Below are 22,846 nucleotides of genomic sequence, written 5' to 3'. Positions count from 1 at the left end.
TGCTGTGCTCGCTAAATTTGGACAACTTTATTTTTTTCCATACAACCATATTACACCCTAATGGGGCACCAAATCGAATGCAACTTGTTTGACCCAAATTGGTCCAGCCAGTCAGTGTCGAGAAAACATGGCAATAAATTTGATATTTTTCTGTTTCTTATAAATAAGACTGGTTTGCATTCAGCTTTCAGAGAAAGATCAAATTTTATCGGAACAGATGTCCATTGGTTTTTAAAGGCTTTTATTTACATATTGTGTACATTTTGCACGATTGGGCTCTTTAAAAATAATTTGAATATGAGATAAATTTTCTATGTACAGTTCGGCAGAGAGTTTGGTTTGTCATTTTTTTCGAGTAAACGCTCTTTTTGAAAACTTATGATAGTGTTTCGCGACGTGTTCTCAAGAACAACCTTTTCCGGAAAAAATAGTCATGGCTACTTTCAAATGTGTCTTTTTTAAAGCTTTCCAATGATTCTAACAGCAAAATGTTTCATCGAGAAATTTCTGAGATATCTATTTTATAAGGGTAATTCTCTACCAACTCACACGAAATCGGGAAAAGTTGCCCCGACCCCTCTTCGATTTGCGTGAAACTTTGTCCTAAGGGGTAACTTTTGTCCCTGATCATGAATCCGAGGTCCGTTTTTTTATATCTCGTGACGGAGGGGCGGTACGACCCCTTCCATTTTTGAGCATGCGATAATGGAGGGGTTTTTCAATAATTTGCAGCCTGAAACGGTGATGAGATAGAAATTTGGTGTCAAAGGGACTTTTCGAATCTGAGTTGACCCGGAAGGGTCATTTTTTCATTTAGAACAAAATTTTAATGTTAAAATTTCGTGTTTTTTTCTAACTTTGCAGGGTTATTTTTTAGAGTGTAAAAATGTTCTACAAAGTTGTAGAGCAGACAATTACAAAAAAAAAGGTTTTGTTTGTCATTTTTTCGGGAAAACTTTCATTTTGAAATCTAATGAAAGTGTTTAATGTGCTAGGTAAAATCTGAGTAATAACAATATGACTACTACAGTGAAACCTCTTTTTACGCGGTGCGTTACGTTTTCTAATTTGTCGATTTCTCTAGAAGGACGCAATTTTTGCAATCTTTTAAAAGCAATTTGTAGGTTTTGTTCAGATCTACAAAACGCTTTTTGAAGCTTGCAAAAATATTGTATGGTTTAAGAGGAATCAATGAAACAAAAAGCGTAACGCCAGCGCTAAGAAATCACAAAATATTTCTTGAATCCACTAAAGAAATGATTTTCAACGACTCTTGACAGTTTCATAAAGATATTTCATGATTGAACTGCGTCAAAGACGATTTAAGCTCAAAATTTCATGCAGCATGTGTGAGTATTTTTCTTTAAACCCCGAGTTGATTTACGGGTGCCACGATATCTCGAGATGGAATGGTCCAAATTGGCTGAAATTTGGGGTGAAGACTCGTATTTTTCGCGTGCATGACGATTCTAAAACTTTGCTTATTAAAAAAATAGCGAATTTTTGTATTAAAAAAATTATAAAAAAAAATTTATCCAATTTAAAAAAAATCGAAAATCGGGCTTCGTCATGCACACATTTTAGACGATTTGGTCAAAGCAGTGTTGAGATATCAGCGTACCAATTTGTTAAAACTGCTAACTTGAAAGTCTATACCTCGGCAATGGCGGCTATCAAATTTATTTTGAATGTCTTCAATGCCTGAAAACTGATTTAAAAAAAGTTTAATTATGAAACCCCTTAGAAGATACCCGAATCATGTAAGGAAGAAAGAGAAAAAAAAATCACAAAACAGGAAGTCAGAGTTAACATCATATTTCCACAGAAATGACACAATTGCAATTATGCTCACTTTGATAAATGCGTACAAAGCGATTGGTGCGTTGGTCATTTGCAACATGTCGAATTTCTCCGTCGTATTTCTATAGTGACTCCCAAACTTACAACTCGGCATCTTTTTTGTTTGGTCAACACAGTGGCCATAAAAATTAGGCAAAAACCAAACCACAGCTGAGATGATTGATACGATTGAAGAGTATCAATGGGGAATGAACTCTCAACACCTTATTTTCTCCAAACAGCGCGTCTTTTTTTCGGTAAAGAACACACAATCACACACACAAACACATCCGGAATGTTTGTATGTGTGTTAAAGTGTGCGCACTTGATGCCGCTGCTGCTACTCGGTCTGCGGTCATCTTTTGGGGCATTCCACAATTGTTGCGTGTACCTCCAAGAGACAGAGAAACAGACATGATTGGTGTCCGTACGAGAGTACCTGAACCTGATGTTCGAATCGGTAGACGTTGCACTCTCTGGACACAAGTGCCTCATTCTGTTTTTTTTTTCTGTGGCCATAATTTGATGTAAATCGGACAAAGATTTAAATGTTTTGTTTGATTTTTGTTAGACTTTTCAATTTCATCTAAAAAATTTAACAAATTCTAAATTCAAATAATGTGATAACGAAGCACAATCGCAACGATAACGAGTGTTATTGACCGTTTGTCTGGCGGTCCAAATTAATTGTCAATTATGCTCCATTCGGATACCAACGGATCGACGCGACAAAGTCCGGATCCCGGAAACCAAAAAAAAAACACAACAGAGAAACAAAACAACAAAAAAAAAGTTCAAGTTCAATGTGATCTTCGCAAGCGGTCCCAAAAATGGGTAGGATCGCAACGAATATTAATGACTAATTATGCTGGCCGCGGGGATCCCGACGGCTTGTTTTGAGTTTTTTGGTCACCGCCACCAGAGGTCGTCGAGGAGATATGGCCCGCTGATGAAGATGCTCTTGGGACACGCTCCCCTTCCGGCGGCCGGCGGTTCGTAGTTGCCAACTCGTTGAGCTCTCTTCAGCTCGTACGAGCGAGAGAGCGAGGTGGAGGATGCGAGTTCAAGAAAGTTTTCACTTTCGTTTAGGCTTTGATTGGTGCTTACTTAACAGTAAACATATTGTTCGCACCAGAAAAAAAACATACGGAACATATTGAAAGATGAAGATAACGACCAATAGCCTCGCCGAAATGGGGGATTAAAACACCTGGGAGTGATTTTTGTTTAGTAATTTACCCAGCTCACACAGCCCCGACCCATCTTCGATTATATCCGTGATTTTTTTTAATCATTTTAAAACAGCTATTACTACTACTACTACTACTACTACTACTACTGCTACTAGTACTACACAGCAAAAAATCTGATGGTGAAATCGCATACAAAAAACATGCACACCACCTTTGTTAAAAAAGACACTTAATACAATTTTTGTAAACACGAAAAAATGTTTCGATCAATGGGATTCAAACCCAGCACTAACAGTAAGGACTGGCGCCCTAGCCCGCTCGGCCATCAGACCAATTAAGAATTGAAAGGATATACGTCTAAATGTAGAGTTTTTTCAATAGGTCCTGTAAACATATGAAAGACAATAGAGCAGTTCTCTACGGAACCGGTCTTTTTTCTTTAATTTTAATTTTTGTATTTTTTAAACCGGCTGAAACTTTTGTGGTGCCTTTGGTATGCCCAAAGAAGCCATTTTGCATCATTAGTTTTTCCATATAATTTTCCATACAAATTTGGCAGCTGTTCATACAAAAATGATATGTGAAAATTCAAAAATCTGTCTCTTTTGAAGGATTTTTTTGATCGAGTTGGTGTCTTCGACAAAGTTGTAGGTATGGATATGGACTACACATTTTCCGATCTTTTCGAAAAAAATATTTTCTAAAATTTAAAATCAAGACTAACATTTCAAATGGGCGTAATATTGAATGTTTGGCCCGTTTAAAATGTTAGTCTTGATTTTAAATTTTTGAAAATATTTTTTTCGAAAAGATCGGAAAATTTCACGAATGTTTCATGTTTTAACATTGTAAATCGGACCTATAGTTGCTGAGATATCGACATTAGAAAATGGTGGGTTGTTTGGGTGAGACTTAGAAAACTTCAATTTTCCTGTTTTTTAGCCTTTGCATAGCAATATCTCAGCAACTATGGGTCGCATCAACAAAGTTCAATAAAGTAAAATAAAGAGAATTTTCTCAGCTTTTCAAAAATATTTTTTCAAGGGTGGGCAAACATGGGCACTAATTTTAAAAAAATAAAAACTGCGACTATTTTCAATAAAGTCACCTAAAAATGGATTTAACTTGAAAACGGTGCACTTTATCAAAAAATCACTAAAGTACGTTTTGATTGCAAATTCGATTTTACATCGAAAAAAACGAAGTTGAAAAATTTTTGCGACCATAACTCGGTCAAAGATTTTTTGCCCATTCTGGAAATTTCTGAAAAGTTGGCATTTTATGTCCTCTCAAACATATCAAAAAAAAAATAATAAAAATAGTGTTTTTTTGCAAATCAAGTTTTAGTAACAAAAAGTTAAAAAAAAAATCACCAAAATTTTTTTTACCATGTAGCATTTTTTTCAGTGTAGTCCATATCCATACCTACAACTTTGCCGAAGACACCAACTCGATCAAAAAATTCCTTCAAAAGATACAGATTTTTGAATTTTTACATTCATTTTTGTATGAACAGCTGCCAAATTTGTATGGAAAATTATATGGACAAACTAATGATGCAAAATGGCTTCTTTGGGCATACCAAAGGCACCAAAAAAGTTTCAGCCGGATTAAAAAATACACCCAAAGTAAAAATATATCTCAAAATCTGCAACATTGGATTTGCTGCAGAAAATGTCATATTTTATAACATTTTTTGCAGCAAGCCCGTAGATCATTTTTGCCCGCGTGTAAACATGTCAGCGATCTGCAGTTCTCACCAACACATATAATGCTGGCCCGTCCCCGAGGAACACTCCAAAGAGAAGCATATGTTGGTGCTCTTTCACTCACTTTTCATCAAGCGTCCATGGCGCGGTGGTAGCGTGTTGGATCAATAACCAAGAAGTTGGTGGTTCAATCCTCGTTCTGCTAAGTGTTTTTTTTTGAGAAATACAACCAAAAAGCCGTCGGTAATGTCGATAATTGTCGGTAACGGGCAAATATGTCATACTCCTATATCGCAAAAAATGCATGAGGACAGATTTCATGCAGATTCTGATATACTTTCATGCCGCCATGCATCACAATCATGCGACTGCCAGTTGGGTGTACAAAAAAATCGAATGACCGAAAACTCAGAGAATTGCTCAATAGTATATAAGACAAATTAAAAAAAATCCAGATATGAGCCTGACATTTTGATCAAGTAAGTTTCCCATGTTGATGATATTTCAGGGTGTTATATTACATAAAATTCCATAAAATAATGCAAAATTTATTTCACACTCAGGTTTTCTACACGCAGCTGGACTACTATATGTTTCGCTGTGTACTATTACTACTACTACTACTACCACTGCTACTATTACATAAATACTGTCGCTCATCATATTTTTTTTAATCCTCCCCTTTGTTGTTAGCAAAAATAAAAAAAACGTTACTTAATCCACCCTATGGTTGGCGCCTTCCTCACATTTAAATGGTGCTATCCAAAATCCAAAAAGTGCGTAAATAACCCTAAAGTGCTAATAACTTTTGATAGGGTAATCAGATCTTCTATATTTTGGACGCGTTAGAAAGGTCTTTTGAGAACCTATCCAATGATAGTTCGCATGAGAGATCCGGACAACGCTTCCATCAAAATTTCTGAGATCCGGCTTTCAAAAAGTGCGCAAATAACACTTAAGTGCTTATAACTTTTGATAGGGTTGTCAGATCTTCAATGTTTTGGACGCGTCGGAAAGCTCTTTTGAATACCTATCCAACGATAGGTCGCATGAGAGATCCGGACAACGTTTTCATCAACATAGGGGAAGGTGGGGCAAGACGACCATATGGGGCAAGAGGAACAATCGCTCGTACGGCCGTAATATGTACAGTTGTGATTATTTCCATGAGGAATTGTTGCTAGCAATGCAATTAGCTGATTCTACTACCACACAAAAAAAAAGAAAAAAAGCAAAGTGTTCGTTTTAAGGCTCATTTTATCAAAATGCATTTTTCCTAGATCAGTAGTGTCTCTACCATGTCTTGCACCAATTATAAAGTATGATTTAACTTTTGGTTATTTTTGTTGAGAGCATTTAAAAAATTGTGTTCGGATGGGGCAAGTATACCATATGGATTTTTAGTATGGACAAAATACGAATTGCTACAACATCATATTTTATTGGGAAATAAATTAGAGGTGGGCAAAAAAAGAGTGAACCGCTCAAAGATCCGGTTCACTTAAAAAAGCGAACGAACCGTGGCTCACAAAAAAAGAACCGCGGTTCTTTTTCAAACTCCGGTCTTTTGAAAGAACCGTTTCAATATGGCATGATTTTTGTTATAAATATTATTTATTGAATTTCCAAAAAATGTAGTATTAAATTTGTATTAAATTTGTTGTTACAAAAATTTCAATGATTATAAAAAATAATCCCAAAAGTAAATGATTTTCTCAACAAAATAAAATTAACTTTTCAGTGTGCAACTGATTGTTCATTTAAGTAAAAAACTTTAAAATTGTAATGAAAATAGAAGTCTTATGCACTGAAAACAAATTAAAAAGCTTTTTGGGATCGATCAAAAATATTTTGATTTTTGGTGAAATTCCGTTGTACAACCTAATGCAAAAGTTTTTTTTTTCGGTTTAAAAAAAATATTTTGAAAATTAATGATTGCAAAACATCTGGGGATGTGTAAAATGCATTTTAAAACTTTTTTTTATTAAAATGTCATGCTATTATTTTTTTGCGACTTTGGCTGGAGTTGAGGAACATAAACTTTAAAAAATATTTGGTTTGGCCAAATTTATAAAAGTCCAATTGAAATAACTTATAAAATTACACGATTCTTGAAAAAACCCTATTTAGGGTAAATTCTCGTATGTTTGGCAGGTTAAGCTTTCGCTCCTAACTCCATCCAATTGGCTGATTTTCACTATTTAAACAACTAATTTTGCAAAACTTTTTATAGAAACTTGCTTGCTCACTTCTTATTGAGCTATTTATCACTTGAGTTCAGTTGAAAACGCTTTTAATTAACTCTAATTGAATGTCAAAGTTCTGACCTGCCAACATTAGAGGCACGCTGGAATTAGATGCTGTTCCCCTATTCAAATTTTGAAAAAAGAGCGAAAGAGCCGTTCAAAAGAGCGGCTCTTTTTAAAGAGCGAACGAAAATGAGCGGCTCCTAAAAAAGAGCGGTTTTGCCCACCTCTAAAATAAATACATAAACGTACTTAAAAACTGATAAATAATTGTTAAAAAAATTGTCCATAAAAAATATAGTGATATTATGATAATTTCCTTTTTTTCATCTAAGTAATAATTTTTTTCCGTAAAACGATCAAATTTTTAGTAAAACAATATTATTTAATCTAAAAATGAAAGAAACGTTTCAAATACATCCTAATCTGATGTATCTAAGTGATAACAGTTCAACAGTTTCATGCATTGTTTCTTTTGCCCCAACGGGTTGTTCTTCTTGCCCCAAATCTTTTTTTTTTTAAATCAATTTTTTGCATTAAAAAACAGGATTTTTTTTTAAACTTGTTCTATCAAAGTCTTAGTCAAGAACTGGAATAAGATGAATATTAAAAAATCTGACAGGTTTTAAACGTTTTTAATTGGTTACAACGATCATTTCCTTAGCTTGTTACACTTGCCCCACTTTCCCCTATCTGAGATCCGGCCTCAAAAAAACGTATAAATAACACTTAAGTGCTTATAACTTTTGATAGGGTTGTCAGATCTTCAATGTCTTTGACGCGTTGGAAAGGTCTTTTAAATGTATAGCATGGCGGGTTTTCTTACAAAAACCACTCTTTTTACAATCTTCCGGACTTTTATCAAAATCGTTATGGGACCCCAAGATGGATCAAATGATGCCAAAACGGACAAAATCGGTTAAGCCAATGTTGTGATAATCGAGTGACAAGTTTTTGATCAACATCCTAACACACACACAGACATTTGCTCAGAATTTGATTCTGAGTCGATAGGTATACATGAAGGGGAATCTAGGAGGTCTAATTGGGAAGTTCATTTTTCGAGTGATTTTATAGCCTTTCCTCTGTAATGTGAGGAAGGCAAAAAGTTTGAGTGTGTGCCAATACCAACCCTTGACATTTTTGCCAATTTACATGTATGTAACCCCTTAAAAATGTAATTAGGTGAAATATATGAAGGAAAATTTGGTGCCAATTATTAATTATTAATAAACATTGAATATTGTAAAAAATGTTAACATTTTTACAGAATTCATCCAATAAGAGATGAGAAGAATTGAAAGATTTCCAATTACACAATTTATTCACCTTCCCAGAATAAATCTAACTCCAAGTGATACTAACCGTGAAGAATTTCCCTTATACCCTGAAAAATCGAAAATCATCACTTCCCGTCTTCCAAATTCCCTTATTTGTTTGGGCATTCATTAAGCCCTTACCATGATCAATATTCAAAAAAATTCAAAAACAGTTGCAGCGATTTGTGGTCTTAGTATCCAAATAAATTAATACTATTTAATGCATTTTTGAAAAAAAGTAATTTTGAAAATTTAAAGCGTTTTTAATATCAGTCTTAATTTTTTTTTTTCAAATTTTGTAATTTTTGCCTCAAAACAACATTTAAAACCAAATTTTCGACAAGATAGCAACCCCTTTTCCACAACCCAACACCGAACAGTAACGCTGCCGGTGCGCGCACTGCTACTCTTCCGACGTGTTGATTGATTAATTTCGACGGGGGCCCCAGCTCGGGGTGTGGCGGCGCTAATTTTTCCACAAAATTTTCAAATTATTTACAACCGCCTCTTTGGTTGGCCGGTTGGTTGGATGGTTGGTTCGTTTGGAATATTATATCATTTTGGGAGCCGGTAATGATGCACTGATGACGGCCAACGGACTTGGGGACCTTTAGTTGAGAGATGGCTTAAGTTAAGGGGAGGGCCAATTTAGAGATGGGTTTATTACTTATATTAATCGGAAGTACCAATTTGTGGATTGGTTTTAGTAAATTAGTCTTGACTAACGAAAATTTGTGTTAACAAGCCTGGTTAGGGCTGATTTAGTATAATAGAGTGAGATATGAATTATGGAATTTTGTGTGCTTGTTTTTTTTTTCATGTTCAGATGCTAAATTTGGTCAAAATATTTGTGACAAATTCCTTGTTATCAAAATGAAATAAGTCGTGATTGATTGAAAGTATAAATTTAACGATAGGCTAACATAACAAAATCACGATCTCCAAACACGTTGCATAACATTTATTCACACCTACTCCAAACCACTTAACGTGTCATTAGATTAAGAAATGGAGGCCGTGGGGGCCCCTCTGATCCTCCTCGATAATGATCGATGCAGGACGATTACGGTCTTTTCGGACAGGTTTTCTGGCCTCCACGATGGCGTCATCGTTCGGAGAAGGTGCTCCAAGGCCCCTAACCCACAATTAGTAGAAATTAAGATCGAGCAATTTTTTCGATCGCTTTTTCCCACCCAAAAGGATTTTCCGCCAAATCAGCCGTGATGTGGTAACCGGGTGGAAATGCTGATGGACGCTGAGCTTTGGAGAAGATGATTGTAATGATGGCGTCTGGCAAATCGATTACAAGACCTTGCCGGCACCTGCCGAAGGCACTTTTATCTATGTTAAAATGCGCAGATTGCGATTTGTTTGATTAAATGAGTAACTTCGGTGCGTTCGATTGTGCAATTACAATGAGAGTGCGTTTTGTGGTCGTAATCGATTCGTTATGCGTTCGTTTTTCGGCTCAACAGGTTGTGTTAACCTAATCATTAATGTAATTATACGTTGAAATACCTACAAAAGAAATAAAATTAGAACATAGCACAGCACATAATAAGATTTAAAGTTTGAAATACCATAAACAAAAACAGTAAAAATTAAGATAAAAAAAGTAAAACAAAACTAATTAGGTAAGCAAATTTCCCAAAACACCTGCCTATTGTCTACTTCCGTTTGCGCACTTCCGAGTTCAAACCGCAGCCAGCCAGCTGGCGTCCAGAGCAAACCAAAGAAAACGCGGGCAATGAAAGTCATCGGACCAATTGACTTAGTAGTTCAATTTACATCCGCGCTGCTGTTGCAGCTGCTGTCAGTGAGGGATAACTTTTCAGTTTGGTGGACGCATCTGCGCGCTTGCACCGTACCTCTAGCGCTGTTGGTGAGATTTACGGTCTGGTTCAAAATGCCACCGCGCTGCAATAAACGTCATGTTCGTGGAACAACCGTGGGATGGCGGGATTGTGATTATTATTTTATTTTTTTCAATAATTTAGGAGACTTTTGTAAAAATATCGCAATTTATGTCAAGATATTTCACACACATGCATAGATATTAGGGTGTTTCAACCAAACAAAAAAGTTCTCAGATTACGGCAAACCGAGGTTCCCCTTGTGTTAAATATTTATTATCGCGGACTTTCTTTAATATAAAACAATGTACACTTGTTCCGTTGTACTTCAACTCTGCTCGTCCAAGGACGAGCTCACCTTTATTAAGTATTTCCATGTCGGTAGATCAACTACCTCCCTAGTATTATAATTGACTACCTATCGACTTAACTTCATTTTATCTCCTAGATTTAGTCATTGCGTTTACCTGTTGACGTACATAAGTTTTATTGTCTTATATCGCCAAACAGAGATGGTAAATATGGGAAAAAGGGCGTGTTGTGGTTCAGGCCACAACACTTGTAGAGGATACCCATAGAGACTCTCATGCCAAATATCAGCCCATTTGGTTGAGAATTGGCCTGTCCCCAGCGGTTTAAAATTTACTTGGAAATTACTATGAGATTTTTGTGCTTTTCGTTCAATCGTTCCTACAGGTCTGGGGACAACATGGATTCACGCGGAATAAAGACATGTGTGTAGGGGATGGTAAAATGAACACATTTCAGAAGGAATTAGGGTTGTCCGTTCGGTCCCCAAAGTGCGCATTGGATCGACGTCCGGTGTCTCCAAAATCAAGCGTGTTTTATCTATCGTAGAAGATCAGATTCCTTTCCATGGATTCAAATTTCTACGCCACGTACTCTTTTCTAAGTTAAGTGATTGTAGAGAGGTCATTAGAAATGAAAAGTTTGGCAATCAGAGATTTTTTCTTAATCATTAATATACGATCAAAGTATGCGTCTTCGGAGTTCATAAGATGGCCTTGTAGTATAGATTTCAGCTAAGCAAATTTCAGAAATAGTTGCATATTTGGCAATTTTGATTTCATTTTTATTTTTGGTTTAACGTGAAGACTTCCATCATTGTCATGATTTTTCGTTCAAAGATATAAATTTTGCGTCGCTTTCAATATTTTGACAAAATTCCTTCAAAAAGTTGTTTAGAATAGTGCCCTACACATGCTGATTCCTTTTGGTAACGATTATCCCATTCCTTGTTAAGTTATGACTGTGCCACAAAACTATATAAATTTTGAAGCACATTTGATTTAGATCAAAAATTCTTTCAGTGGCTTCAAGAAGGCAACTACCGGCACTTGTTGATTCCTTTTGGTGCTGAAATTCGTTAAATTGAATTTAATACAGAATATTTTATAGTGATGATCAATTTTCTTCGAAAATGATCAACGGCTTCACCTTAAATATCTAATTATTATTTTAAAAACATAGCCAGATCTGCTTCAGTTTTACACAAATTTTTACTCAATAAAACGCCTACTTTGAGTGGTAATTTTAAATTTGCACAAAAATGAAATGTAGTAAGTTTCAAAGTATAAGTACTCCTAAATGTTCACAAAATACCGTATTTTTCGAAATTACTTTCATAATTTGCAATATGAATATTAAACGAAACGATATATTGTACCGTAATCTGGAACGAATCGGGACTTTAGAGCACTTTAAGCTTTTAAATTTGAAAATGGATGTACACATTTTGTTGGTCTGAGTCTGTTCTAACCAAAACCAGCCAGAAAAATTAAAATATTGTGCTCCAACATGGTTAAAACTGCTGTCCCAATTCGCCGCATGTGTCCCGATTGACTCCAGTTTACGGTATGCTTTTTTGCCTTATTAAAGTTTTCACAAAATACCGTATTTTTAACTAAATACTCAAAATTTTAAAAATTGCAATACGTTGATACTTATTTCGAATACTTGAGCATTTTCGAAAAATGCGGTATTTTGTGAAAATTAAAGTATACATTTGAAAAAAAAAAAAAATTGAAAATTCAATCCAAATTTAGATTCGTTTGATACCCATATTGCAAATTTAGAAAGTTTGAGTATTTTAAAAAAAATGCGGAATTTTGTCAAATTTTAGTATTTTTCTTAAAACTGTGATAAAGTGAAAAAGCATACAAAATTTCTCTTCGTTTGAAACCCATATGACAAATTTTGAAAACTTGAGTATTTTCTAAAAATACAGTGTTTCGTGAAAATTTAAGAGTTTTCTTTAAAAAAAAACTATAATAAGTGAAAACGCATACCAAATTTCGCTTCGTGTGATACCCATATTGCACATTATAAAATTTGAGTACTTCCGAAATATACGGTATTTTGTTAAAATTTTAGTATTTTCCAAAAATACTCTAGTAATGTGAAAGTGGATATAAAATTTCGCTTCTTTTGATATCCATATTGCGACAAATTTGTATGGGAGCTGTTCCAAGGATGTACACAAACGAAACCAACTTTGTTCGAGACATAAAATAAAGTCTTCTGAACCAACTCCCTAAACCCCGGGGTTCAAAAGTTACAAACTGTTGAAGTTTGAGCATTTTGGGTGAAAATTTATAAAAAAATGTTTTTTTTTTTTGCATTTTCTAAATTTACTCGTAAAATTAGAAGAACTGTTAGTTTTCGCTGAAACGCGTCGATTGAAATCAAGATGATCGAAATCCATAATTAAAGTCGAAAATAAATGCGAAAATACGATAATTTGTACAATTTCACCCAAAATGCTCAATAACCGGCTCCGTGGCTTAATGGTTGCGGCTTCTGCCTTGAATGCAGATGGTTCAGGGATAAAATCCCGGTCAGTTTCCTTGAAATTTCGAATCAGGAATTGAACTTTGAATATGAACAAAAAAACCTTTAAGAATCAGGTGGGATTCGAACTCACACCCTTTGGATTGATGGTCTGGGACGCTAACCAGTCGGCCATCACGGAGTTAATGCTCTAGAACTGAATTGATCCGTAGTGGTGAAATAAGTTAACAAGGTATAACATATCATCAAACCATTATAGAAATACTAACACGGTCTCAAAAACAGCCCAGGGCCATCTCATATACTCATGAACTGGACGAGGGAGTCGTGGATTGCCTGGCCCGAGTCATCTGCTTTACCGATCAATGTCCGTACAATTTCAGAAGAAATCGTTAGCCATAGAAAGGTATTCGCTTCAAAGGTTCTTGAGATATATGGTGGTTACTAACCGAACCGTCTCAGTTGAAATATACTGTGGTTATGGCCAAGTCCTGCCAAGACGGGGGTTCAAATACATACATACATACATACATTTTCACCCAAAATGCTCAAACTTCAACAGTTTGAAACTATTGAACCCATGGATTAAGAGTGTTGGTCCAGAAGACTTTTGTTCATGTCTTGGTGAAATCTTTCGAACAAAGTTGGTTTCTTTCGTTTACATTCTTGGACCAAATCCACACATTCTCCTCTGTATATTTTTTTCGAAACATGATTCATTTTTTTCAGTTTTAGAAATTTATAGATTTGTACAGTAACAGTATATAAAGCATTTAAAACACGAATTTACTAACATATTTAAACCTTGGCTTGTAATTTATTTATTTATATTTGTTTGGCACTATATTTTCGATTTTTTGAAATAGTGTTTGCGTATGCCCAATTATTTCTTTAAAAAAGCTGAGACAATTCTCTGGAAAATTGACTAAAATCAATATTTTCTAAGTATTTCCAATTTGCTCAAACTTTTCAACTGACGATGTCTCAACAAATATTGGTACGGTTTTCAATGTTCAAAATGAACTAAATCTATGTAATTTTTTTCAATTGTTGAATAAACAAAAATTCAAAGATTGAAAACATACAATGTTGCTTTTTTGAAATGGATATTTTTATTCGATTGAGAAATTTCATAGTGTTTTTTTTTAGCTTTGAAAATCGAACCAACAATTACAGAGTTCGATTTGCGATGCCTTTTCGTTGGGTCGCAAAATTTTTCGCGTCCGTCGCAGTGTGTTTTCCGTTTTTTTTTTCGCGTGCGTGTGTGCGTGTGAAGGTGCGGCTGGCTTTGACTGTCCCGATGACAGTTAGCCAGTTCGATTTGCGATGCCTTTTCGTTGGGTCGCAAAATTTTTCGCGTCCGTCGCAGTGTGTTTTTCGTTTTTTTTTCGCGTGCGTGTGTGCGTGTGAAGGTGCGGCTGGCTTTGCCTGTCCCGATGACAGTTAGCCAGTTCGATTTGCGATGCCTTTTCGTTGGGTCGCAAAATTTTTCGCGTCCGTCGCAGTGTGTTTTCCGTTTTTTTTTTTCGCGTGCGTGTGTGCGTATGAAGGTGCGGCTGGCTTTGGCTGTCCCGATGACAGCTAGCCAGTTCGATTTGCGATTCCTTTTCGTTGGGTCGCAAAATTTTTCGCGTCCGTCGCAGTGTGCTTTTCGTTTTTTTCCGCGTGCGTGTGTGTTTGTGAAGGTGCGGCTGGCTTTGGCTGTCCCGATGACAGCTAGCCAGTTCGATTTGCGATGCCTTTTCGTTGGGTCGCAAAATTTTTCGCGTCCGTCGCAGTGTGTTTTTCGTTTTTTTTCGCGTGCGTGTGTGCGTGTGAAGGTGCGGCTGGCTTTGACTGTCCCGATGACAGTCAGTTCGATTTGCGATGCCTTTTCGTCGGGTCGGTAAATTTTTCGCGTCCGTTGTCGATGTGCAACAACAACAAAACCCTATCATACCATTTCATCTCGATACATCGTAACTCGTCGTTCGCAAAGTTAATCAGTACCTCACTAAACATCAATCATTCAAAACTCGTGAAATCATCTCAAGTTAAAAATTACACTGTTTAACCCTTCAGTTTTAATTACAAATGATTTTGGTTCTATCTTTCCACAGCCGGCTGTCTAAGACTAGACCATTTCATTTAAAATTTAACAACAGATAAACGGGAAATGTCTCATCCGCAGCCTCCGATTGCTTGCCTTGAGAATAATACAAAATACCGTTCAACAAACACTATGATTTTGGGTCGCATCATCATCTTCTATGATGAATCCTGACCAAACACCCTATCCTACTAACAAGTTTTCAGGTTCCTGGCGCTCGTGGGGTGTAAGCACAGAGTAAATCAGCTGCCCTAGTAGCAACCTGCGCTAACTAACATTCCCGTCCCTTAAAATCGAGGTCTACAAACTGACATGGCGGGCGCCGTTGGTGGCCAATGACTGTTACCTATTCGCAACTGATCTAGCTTTAGCAATCATGGTGTTTTATCTTTTCAGCGCATTCATACATGCTGTTGATAAGGGAAACACCACTAGATCGTCGAAGCCTATAATCAGTAGTGCTGAAAGGATATTACGGTTCTGTTCAGCAACGGAGGGGCAACCATGGGTGATCTCTCATGCTCATGCTCATGCTCATGCTCATGAAAATCGAACCAACAATTACAAATAGTTATCGTCAGTTAAAATATTAAGGCTAGGACTCGTGCATAAACTACGTGGCCGCCAAATTGTAAATTTCACCTGAAATTAACTCTAAAATCATTTGAACTTGAAAACTGTACGTTTTATCAAAAAAAATAGTACCGTCATCTGGGCTGATTCGGGACTACAGTCTGAATAGGGACAGCAGTGTTTAGAGCACTTAAAGGTTTTTAAATTTGGAAATTTGTTTGGTGTGAGTCTGTTCTAGCTGAAATCTACCAGAAAAATCAAAATATTGTGCTCTAACATGGTTAAACTGTTGTCCCAATTCGCCCCATGTGTCCCAATTCGACCCAGTTGACGGTGCTTTTTTATTGCAGTCATGACTTTTTTTTAAATGCCATCTTCTGGGCCAAAAATTGATATCACGATTTAAGCTCAACATTTTGCCATGCGCAAAGCGAACTGTCAAACTTTGTAAGTGATTTTCTCGGAACACTGAGGTGATTTACGAGTGCCACGATATCTCGTAATGGGATGAACCAAATTAGCTTAAATTTGAAAAAAATACTTTTATCTCAAAAAACATTTTTATCTCTTTTTGAAAATCGGACTTCATCATGCACACGGGCACACGGGACAGGTTTAACGAGTTTTCAACATAATTTTGAGCCGACTTGGTCAGAACATTGTTGAGATATAGTAGCACCCGTTTATTGAAACTGCTAACTTCAAATAGCTGTATCTCGGCAATGATACCATCAAATGTTTTTTTTTAGTTTGTTTTGTTCAAAGATGAAAAAAGTATATTTAAATGCCCTGAAAAAATATTTTAAAAAACATAAGTGTGTTTCCATACCATCCTCAGAAATGTTTGTCAATTTACATGTATGTAACCCCTTGACATCATAAAAACGAATTTCTAACGTTTTTCAAAACATGAATTTTGATCAACTTGTGACAAGGCTAAAAAAAATCTATAAATGATAATTTTCAAAAATCGTTATTTTGCTAGGTAAAAAAAGCACGGGTTCCACAAAAAAAAATAAAAAGTGTTCTGGTCCAGTGGTGTAGTTGTAAGTGTGGTTGCCTCTCACCCCAGTTGGACTGGGTTTGATTCCAGTCCGCCCCGGTGACATTTTTCGAGACGAGATTAGTCTGATCACGCCTTCCGTCGGACCCAGTCTAACCTAGAGGTTAGGTCGTTAGCTCAGTACAGGTGAAGAAGTCGTCTCCCTGGGTCCTGCCTCGGCGGAGTCGCTGGTAGGCAGTTGGACTAACAATCCAAAGGTCGTCAGTTCGAATCCCGGGGTGGATGGAAGCTTAGGCGTAAAAAGAGGTTTGCAATTGCCTCAACAATAATCAACCCTTCGGACACCTAGTTGCGAGTAGGAATCTCGCAATAGAGAACGCCAAGACAATGCTTTAGTTCTTTCATTTTATTTTTTTGCCAAAGTAACTCCCCTCAACTGTTGGCGTTGGTGTAAAACACAACATGAACACGAATTAACTGGGCGGCAAACAGGTAGGTACGATATTGAATTGGCTGCACTTTGGCTGCACATGAGCCTCTTTGCATTTTGTCCGGTGCGCGCGGAGACTCACTTTTCGTTGCAGGCCGGTGGTCACGACGATCCGAGGTGAAGCATGTTTTGATAGCGAACACCACACACACATAAGGCCCGGTTTTTCTGCTCTCTGCGTTTATTAGATCGCAGCTTTATGTTTCGGCGCACTCCATGTGATTATAATCAAACTGTGTTGGAGCTGGACTTGACTTGATATTATTTTTTCTTCTTTTTTTTCTTGAAATTGGCTGCACGTGCCACCCACCACCGTCACCGTGGCCGCCGCCAACAAGACGCGTTCCGTTTCCTATAGCCAGACGGTATCGTGCGGAGTTGAACCAGGTTATGTCACCGCGGAGTTTCCTTTCGTTCGATAAATAATGGATAGTTTTTCTTTTCTAATTGAAGCATTAATTGATGGTGCAATAGAAAAGTGATAGCAAGTCAAACGCGCGGGGTCGGGTTGTGAACAGTGACTAATTAAATTAATATTAATGCTACTAGTGTAGAGCATGTTACGGATATAGACTCAACGTTTATGAATGTAACAACAACGTAAACAAACGACTATTGTTCCATAGAAAGTAAAATAATAAACTTTTTATGAACACACTCTTGCCAGAGGGTTATCATGCAGTTTAAGGTCATTGTGCAAACAGTAATATTCTGAAAAATCTCTTGTTCCTTGTCGCCTTTTTCCTTTTTTATATTTGTCATTTAAAAAATACTTCGTATAATGGCTTCAAATAATCAAGTCTGGACATGTACAAAATGGTTTAACTTATCCGCGTTAAATTGATTTTTATTTGAATTCGTAGTTCAGATTGATGTCAATTCAAAATATCTGATCACCACTAATTAAAGCTCTGTCGACTCTGTCTGTCTGTAACTCATAAAATAAATCAACCATTCATCGTCTTGATGTATGCACGTGCGTTAATTCCCGAAAACATTGTTACACCGCTTCGTCAATATTTTTCCAGCCAAAACGATCAATTACCCAATCGATGAACATTTCTCACCGACTCTGCCACCTTAATCCGAGACATAAACACTCTCTTCCTCGCACCAGTGCTCAAACGGCAATGATTGAGTTATTATCTCAGATCGGCGGCGCGCGCAACGCAAACGACCACGCGCAACCGATCAGCGCGAGAAAGTGAAGTGATGTGCCAGAGCTGGCACGTGCCAAAAACAGGTAGATTACTAAATTTCTGCTCGTAGCAGGGGCCTCTAGAGCCATCCCGTTTTGCCAATCAACGACAAATGGATCATTTCAGTTCTGAAAAGATCAACTTTTCAGAACGTCTTCAAGGGAAATGAAAGCAATTGTAAATAATAATGAGATATTCACAACGTTATCAAGGGTGAATTTGAGAATTGACGTTTCAAATGGACGCCTTCAAAATGCATGAAATTTCTGCGCAGGCTCAACTCGAGGGGAAGCATGAACTTTGGGGTCCCCAGAAACACGCGTGAATTAGTGCTGTTCGCTACTCCCACATATTGCATGCCATTTTGGATGCAATTTTGGATGCAACAGTGACGAAAAATTCAAAGGGCACATGTTTCTGGGGACCCCAAAGTTCATGCTTCCCCTTGAGTTGAACCTGCGCGGTCATTTTTGTTATTTTTTATGGGTCAGTGTTATTATTTCACTGAAAAATCATATACAAATTCAACTAGTTTCAAAATGTTATTTTAAACAGCACTCTCCACATCTACACCCACAATAGAAATTCATGAGAAAAGCTCTCTCAAAATCAAATGGTAAGAAAAACCTCTCGTGAGTGAACTACCACGAAATTAACAAAAAAAATCGTGACTTCTGAAATGAGCTAAAAAATCACTCAAAGATCATTTTGTGAGTGACTTTAACCAAATGACGACTATTTAACAGAAGAACACCATTTTTTTAAGTCATAAATTATAATATAAATAATATAATTATTTTTATAAGGTCCTTTTAGGTACTGCGACCAGGTTAGGACCGAGGATCGGTTTGAAAACAAATATATAATAATAACAAAAATGATTCTTTATAATCCGTACTTGGAGATCATGTAACTAACGAGCGTTACTTGGTCCAAGCGGGTCTTGCAGGTCTTGAACCTGCCGATGTACTCGAAGAAAATGCCCCACAACTCAGCCGAACTGTAGAGCACCTCCGCGGCTTCCTCCTCCGTGGCTCCACCGCCTCGGGAGCCACCTTGGCTGCTTCCTGTGGGTCGAGGGCGATCCTTCGCTTTTCCGTCCGGAACTGCGCCCGGCAGCGGAGGGAACTCCGCCGGCGTGAACGCCGGATCTGCTGGACTCTACTTCTCCGCCTTCCTTGCCGGCGGTTTCGGTTTCGACGCCTGCTGGTGCCTCCTGATGAAGTCCGCACGCTTAGGGCAGCTGCGGTCCGTGGCTTCGTGGGCTTCAGAGCAGTTGGCACACCGCTTCGGCTCTGCTTCTTGGACTTTGCACTCGTCCGTCTTGTGGGGACCCCCACAGTTGTTGCACCTCCCCTTGAGGTGGCAGTTCCTAGTCCCATGACCCAGCTGCAAGCAGTTCCTGCACTGAGTCACGTTCGGCCGCTTGTTCCGGTAGGCCTCCCACCGGATGTGAAATGCTTGCAGGAGCTTAATTTTATTCAGCTTCTTGAGGTTGGTGTACCCCTTGGGGAACGTAACAACACGGAAAGGGGATCGATCGCCAAACCAGCGACCGAATTTTGCTGGGTTGGTTTTGCTGATATCAGCAAATTTTTTCTCTAAACCAGCGAAATTTTTCGCTGAAAAAGGTGGCTGCGCGAAATCAAATCCAGCAACTTGGTTTCGCTGGTTTGTTATTACCGAAACGGTTTCTTTTCCAGCGAAAGTTTTCGCTGGTTTGATACACATCCTTCCGACAGCCGTCATAAATGTTTGTTATTGTTCACGTTTGGAAGCGATTTGTGGCAATCGAATTGCTTTAGGGGTTTTTTCAAAACAAAAAAGCATGAAAAAGTTCTGCATCAAGTGTTCAGCATTAAAATACATACTCAACAGGTGATGGTTCTTTTCAATGAAAAGAAGCACGTTTCCATAAAGTTCTCGCAGCAGAAAAATACGGTGCAGTGAAGCTGGAGATGTATTTGTACTGCTGCATAGATGAGTGCACAAATTGTCGCAGGTGGCAGCAAGAATCGTAGGCGAGGAACTTGACCATGGCCGCGGAACAGTTTGTGCTGTGGCAAGTAAGTACAACCTGGCTGGACTTTCTTTTAATTCTGCTTCCGTTACTGCGAAATCTTTACACAATTCCCAATTAATCTCTGGTTCTCAAATCCTTTGGTTTATTTTGGCATACACAGAAAAAAATAATGTAAAAAGGGAAGGTTTAAAATGGAATGTGTAAAAAAAGAATGTTTAATATTACCTCTATTTTTGTTGAATTTCATCCCAAAAATAATTCAAACACATTTTGCTCTAAAAAAGGTGTAAATTTGCTATGGAATGACTAATTATTAGTCGACTTTGATGCAATATTCAACACAACAGATTTCGAACACCAACTTCGAAAGTTTGCGAGAGACAACTGTCAAATGTTTTTGTTTTGATTTTTGGAAAAATATTCAGCTGTTGGTTTTGAATGTTGTTTTGTGTGGTCCTGAAGTTGGTTGCGGCCTAAAGAGGAATTTTCCACTTCCAGAACGGTCAGTCGACCACAAAACTGTTTGGGAGCATAAAATATCACGGTCAGGGCGCCGGGAGAGGTTCACAGTGATTAAGTTGTGGAAAACACACACACAGAGTGACGGACGCTTCGGGTCCCTTTTCTGCACCGTCAGGAAGTCTGGGCGTTATGGTTCCGCAGCCTTCGCCAGCACTATCTCCGGATGCGTAGCGGGTTCTGCTGGCCAAGCTCCGCGGGATGGGCAAGTTTTTTGAGCTGCTGGATAATGTGTAGAAGATTGTTCCGATGCGGAAGATGCCGGAAGTTCAGGTAATTTTAATCAAAACATACATTGACATCTTTCTCACTAAATCACTCCCGTGGTGGGTCGCTGACCCGACGTAGGGATCTAGCTGGTCGGGGCGAACACCCCGTTTGATAAACTCAGATTCCAAACGCGGACCCAGTGCGTCTGTCACGTCCGTCACCATCGTCTGGCCTGCCGTATAATCAAAGACAAACTGGATCCGCTCTTTTGGTAGCTGACGGAGAGCTAGGTGGGTAATGGGCACCACCAACTTCCTGCCGTCTTTGATCCGGTCAAACGTTCCTCCGGAACTGCATAGCATTTTAAGAAGCAATGACAGCGAGATGGCCAGCACGTCCAGACGCCGGAAGTGCGACAATCAGTGATTGACTATCTTCTCAGTTACTAATTTTCTAACTATTTTCAGGTCTTCGAAGTATTCGGGAGGTTTTTGAGTGCCGGATACCGATAAAGACAAACTCCAGGGGAAGGTTCAAGTGCCGGTCCATGATCCTGTTGGCCAAACACTACTTTAAACTGAAGCCGGAATATTTGGTCGGCCGATGACGATTGAGATTTTTGGTAAGATAAAAAAACTGTAGAAACACTAAATAAGACTCATTCTTATTAATATTTCTAGGCCTAAAAACTGACCAAGCTTGTCGACAACCGGTTTCGATTAGAGGGTGTTTAGTTTCCGGTAGAGACGAACCATCCGTGACGAAGCCATCGAAACTGCCGCCGCACTTCCGCGGCAGCGTTGAATTCGTCAACACCGATGTAGAGGTCTAGGCAGCCGAAACGGTCAAGGAGTTCATCCCATGCAAGTTCCTCGCGGCTTCTGCCCCGACCGCTGCTGCCGTCAGAAAAAAAATGTCGTCTGAAATCTCCAGCTCAACCGGTACTACACGCGAGTTGGACGGGCAGCTGCAGCTGGGCTTGCAGACGGTAAAATTTGTACCAGCTTACTAGACCAACATGTTACCCTCAAACAATCCCCAGAGGAACCAGATAATTGACGTAAGTAAGCTTTAGGACGATCATCCAATCATAATTTAGCAATATTCCTTTTTTAATAGATTTCCGACGGTGAGACGGCCAAGGAGGAAATACTCAATGAGCTGGTACTGGACCAATTGTGTCAGAGTAACTCCGTACAATTGCTCCTACTGTGGCCAGAATCTCGGTGAAAGTTGGTAGTCCTAAAAGCATAGGTTTTGACGAAATTAATAAAAAATATGTTACTGAGCATAGATTTGTTTATGTTCCTTATAATTGATGACAACTATACTTATGTCAACTCAACTCCACCGAAAATGAGTAATATTAAACATTTATAGAGATAATTTTCGACATTCGTAGGTAAATTCAAGCATTTTCTGTTGCGATTTTACTCATTATATGCAGTAATTTTTCCACAGATATGAAGTAAATTTAAACATTTTTAGAGGTAAAATTAATCATTTTTTCTGACATAAAAGATGTACCCCTTCCCAGATGTAATGTTACCACGTTTTTTTTCTGTGTAGGCTTCTGCCGCCAAAACAAAAAAACAAACGTCGGTGATAAAAAACGCTGATCCAGTGCAAAAAAACACTGGTCCAGTGGAAACATTCGCTGAACCAGCGGATTTTTCGCCGAAACCAGTAGAATAATCTACTGGTTGATTTTGGTACGAGCTGCTGCCGCCGGAAAAAAAACCCGGACGTCAGCGATAGCTTGCTTTTTCC

The 22,846-nt window shown here is 38.1% G+C and overlaps 1 long non-coding RNA gene across 2 annotated transcripts; it reads left to right on the top strand.

Moving 5' to 3' along the window:
• The first annotated feature begins 20,744 nt into the window (after nt 1–20,744).
• Nucleotides 20,745–22,355, top strand: LOC120424444 (uncharacterized). 2 transcript variants are annotated; one of them, XR_008212430.1, is made up of 5 exons: nt 20,745–21,139; nt 21,215–21,366; nt 21,544–21,698; nt 21,757–22,136; nt 22,196–22,355. It is a non-coding gene; the product is annotated as an uncharacterized LOC120424444 (long non-coding RNA). The 2 variants fall into 2 exon arrangements; XR_005606385.2 differs by having other exon boundaries at nt 21,215–21,486.
• The last annotated feature ends 491 nt before the right edge of the window (nt 22,356–22,846 follow it).

Source organism: Culex pipiens, chromosome 1 (assembly GCF_016801865.2).
Source record: "Culex pipiens pallens isolate TS chromosome 1, TS_CPP_V2, whole genome shotgun sequence".
Lineage (NCBI taxonomy): Eukaryota > Metazoa > Arthropoda > Insecta > Diptera > Culicidae > Culex > Culex pipiens.
The sequence above is the reverse complement of the archived record's forward strand: the minus strand, read 5'-3'. Positions and strand labels throughout refer to the sequence as shown.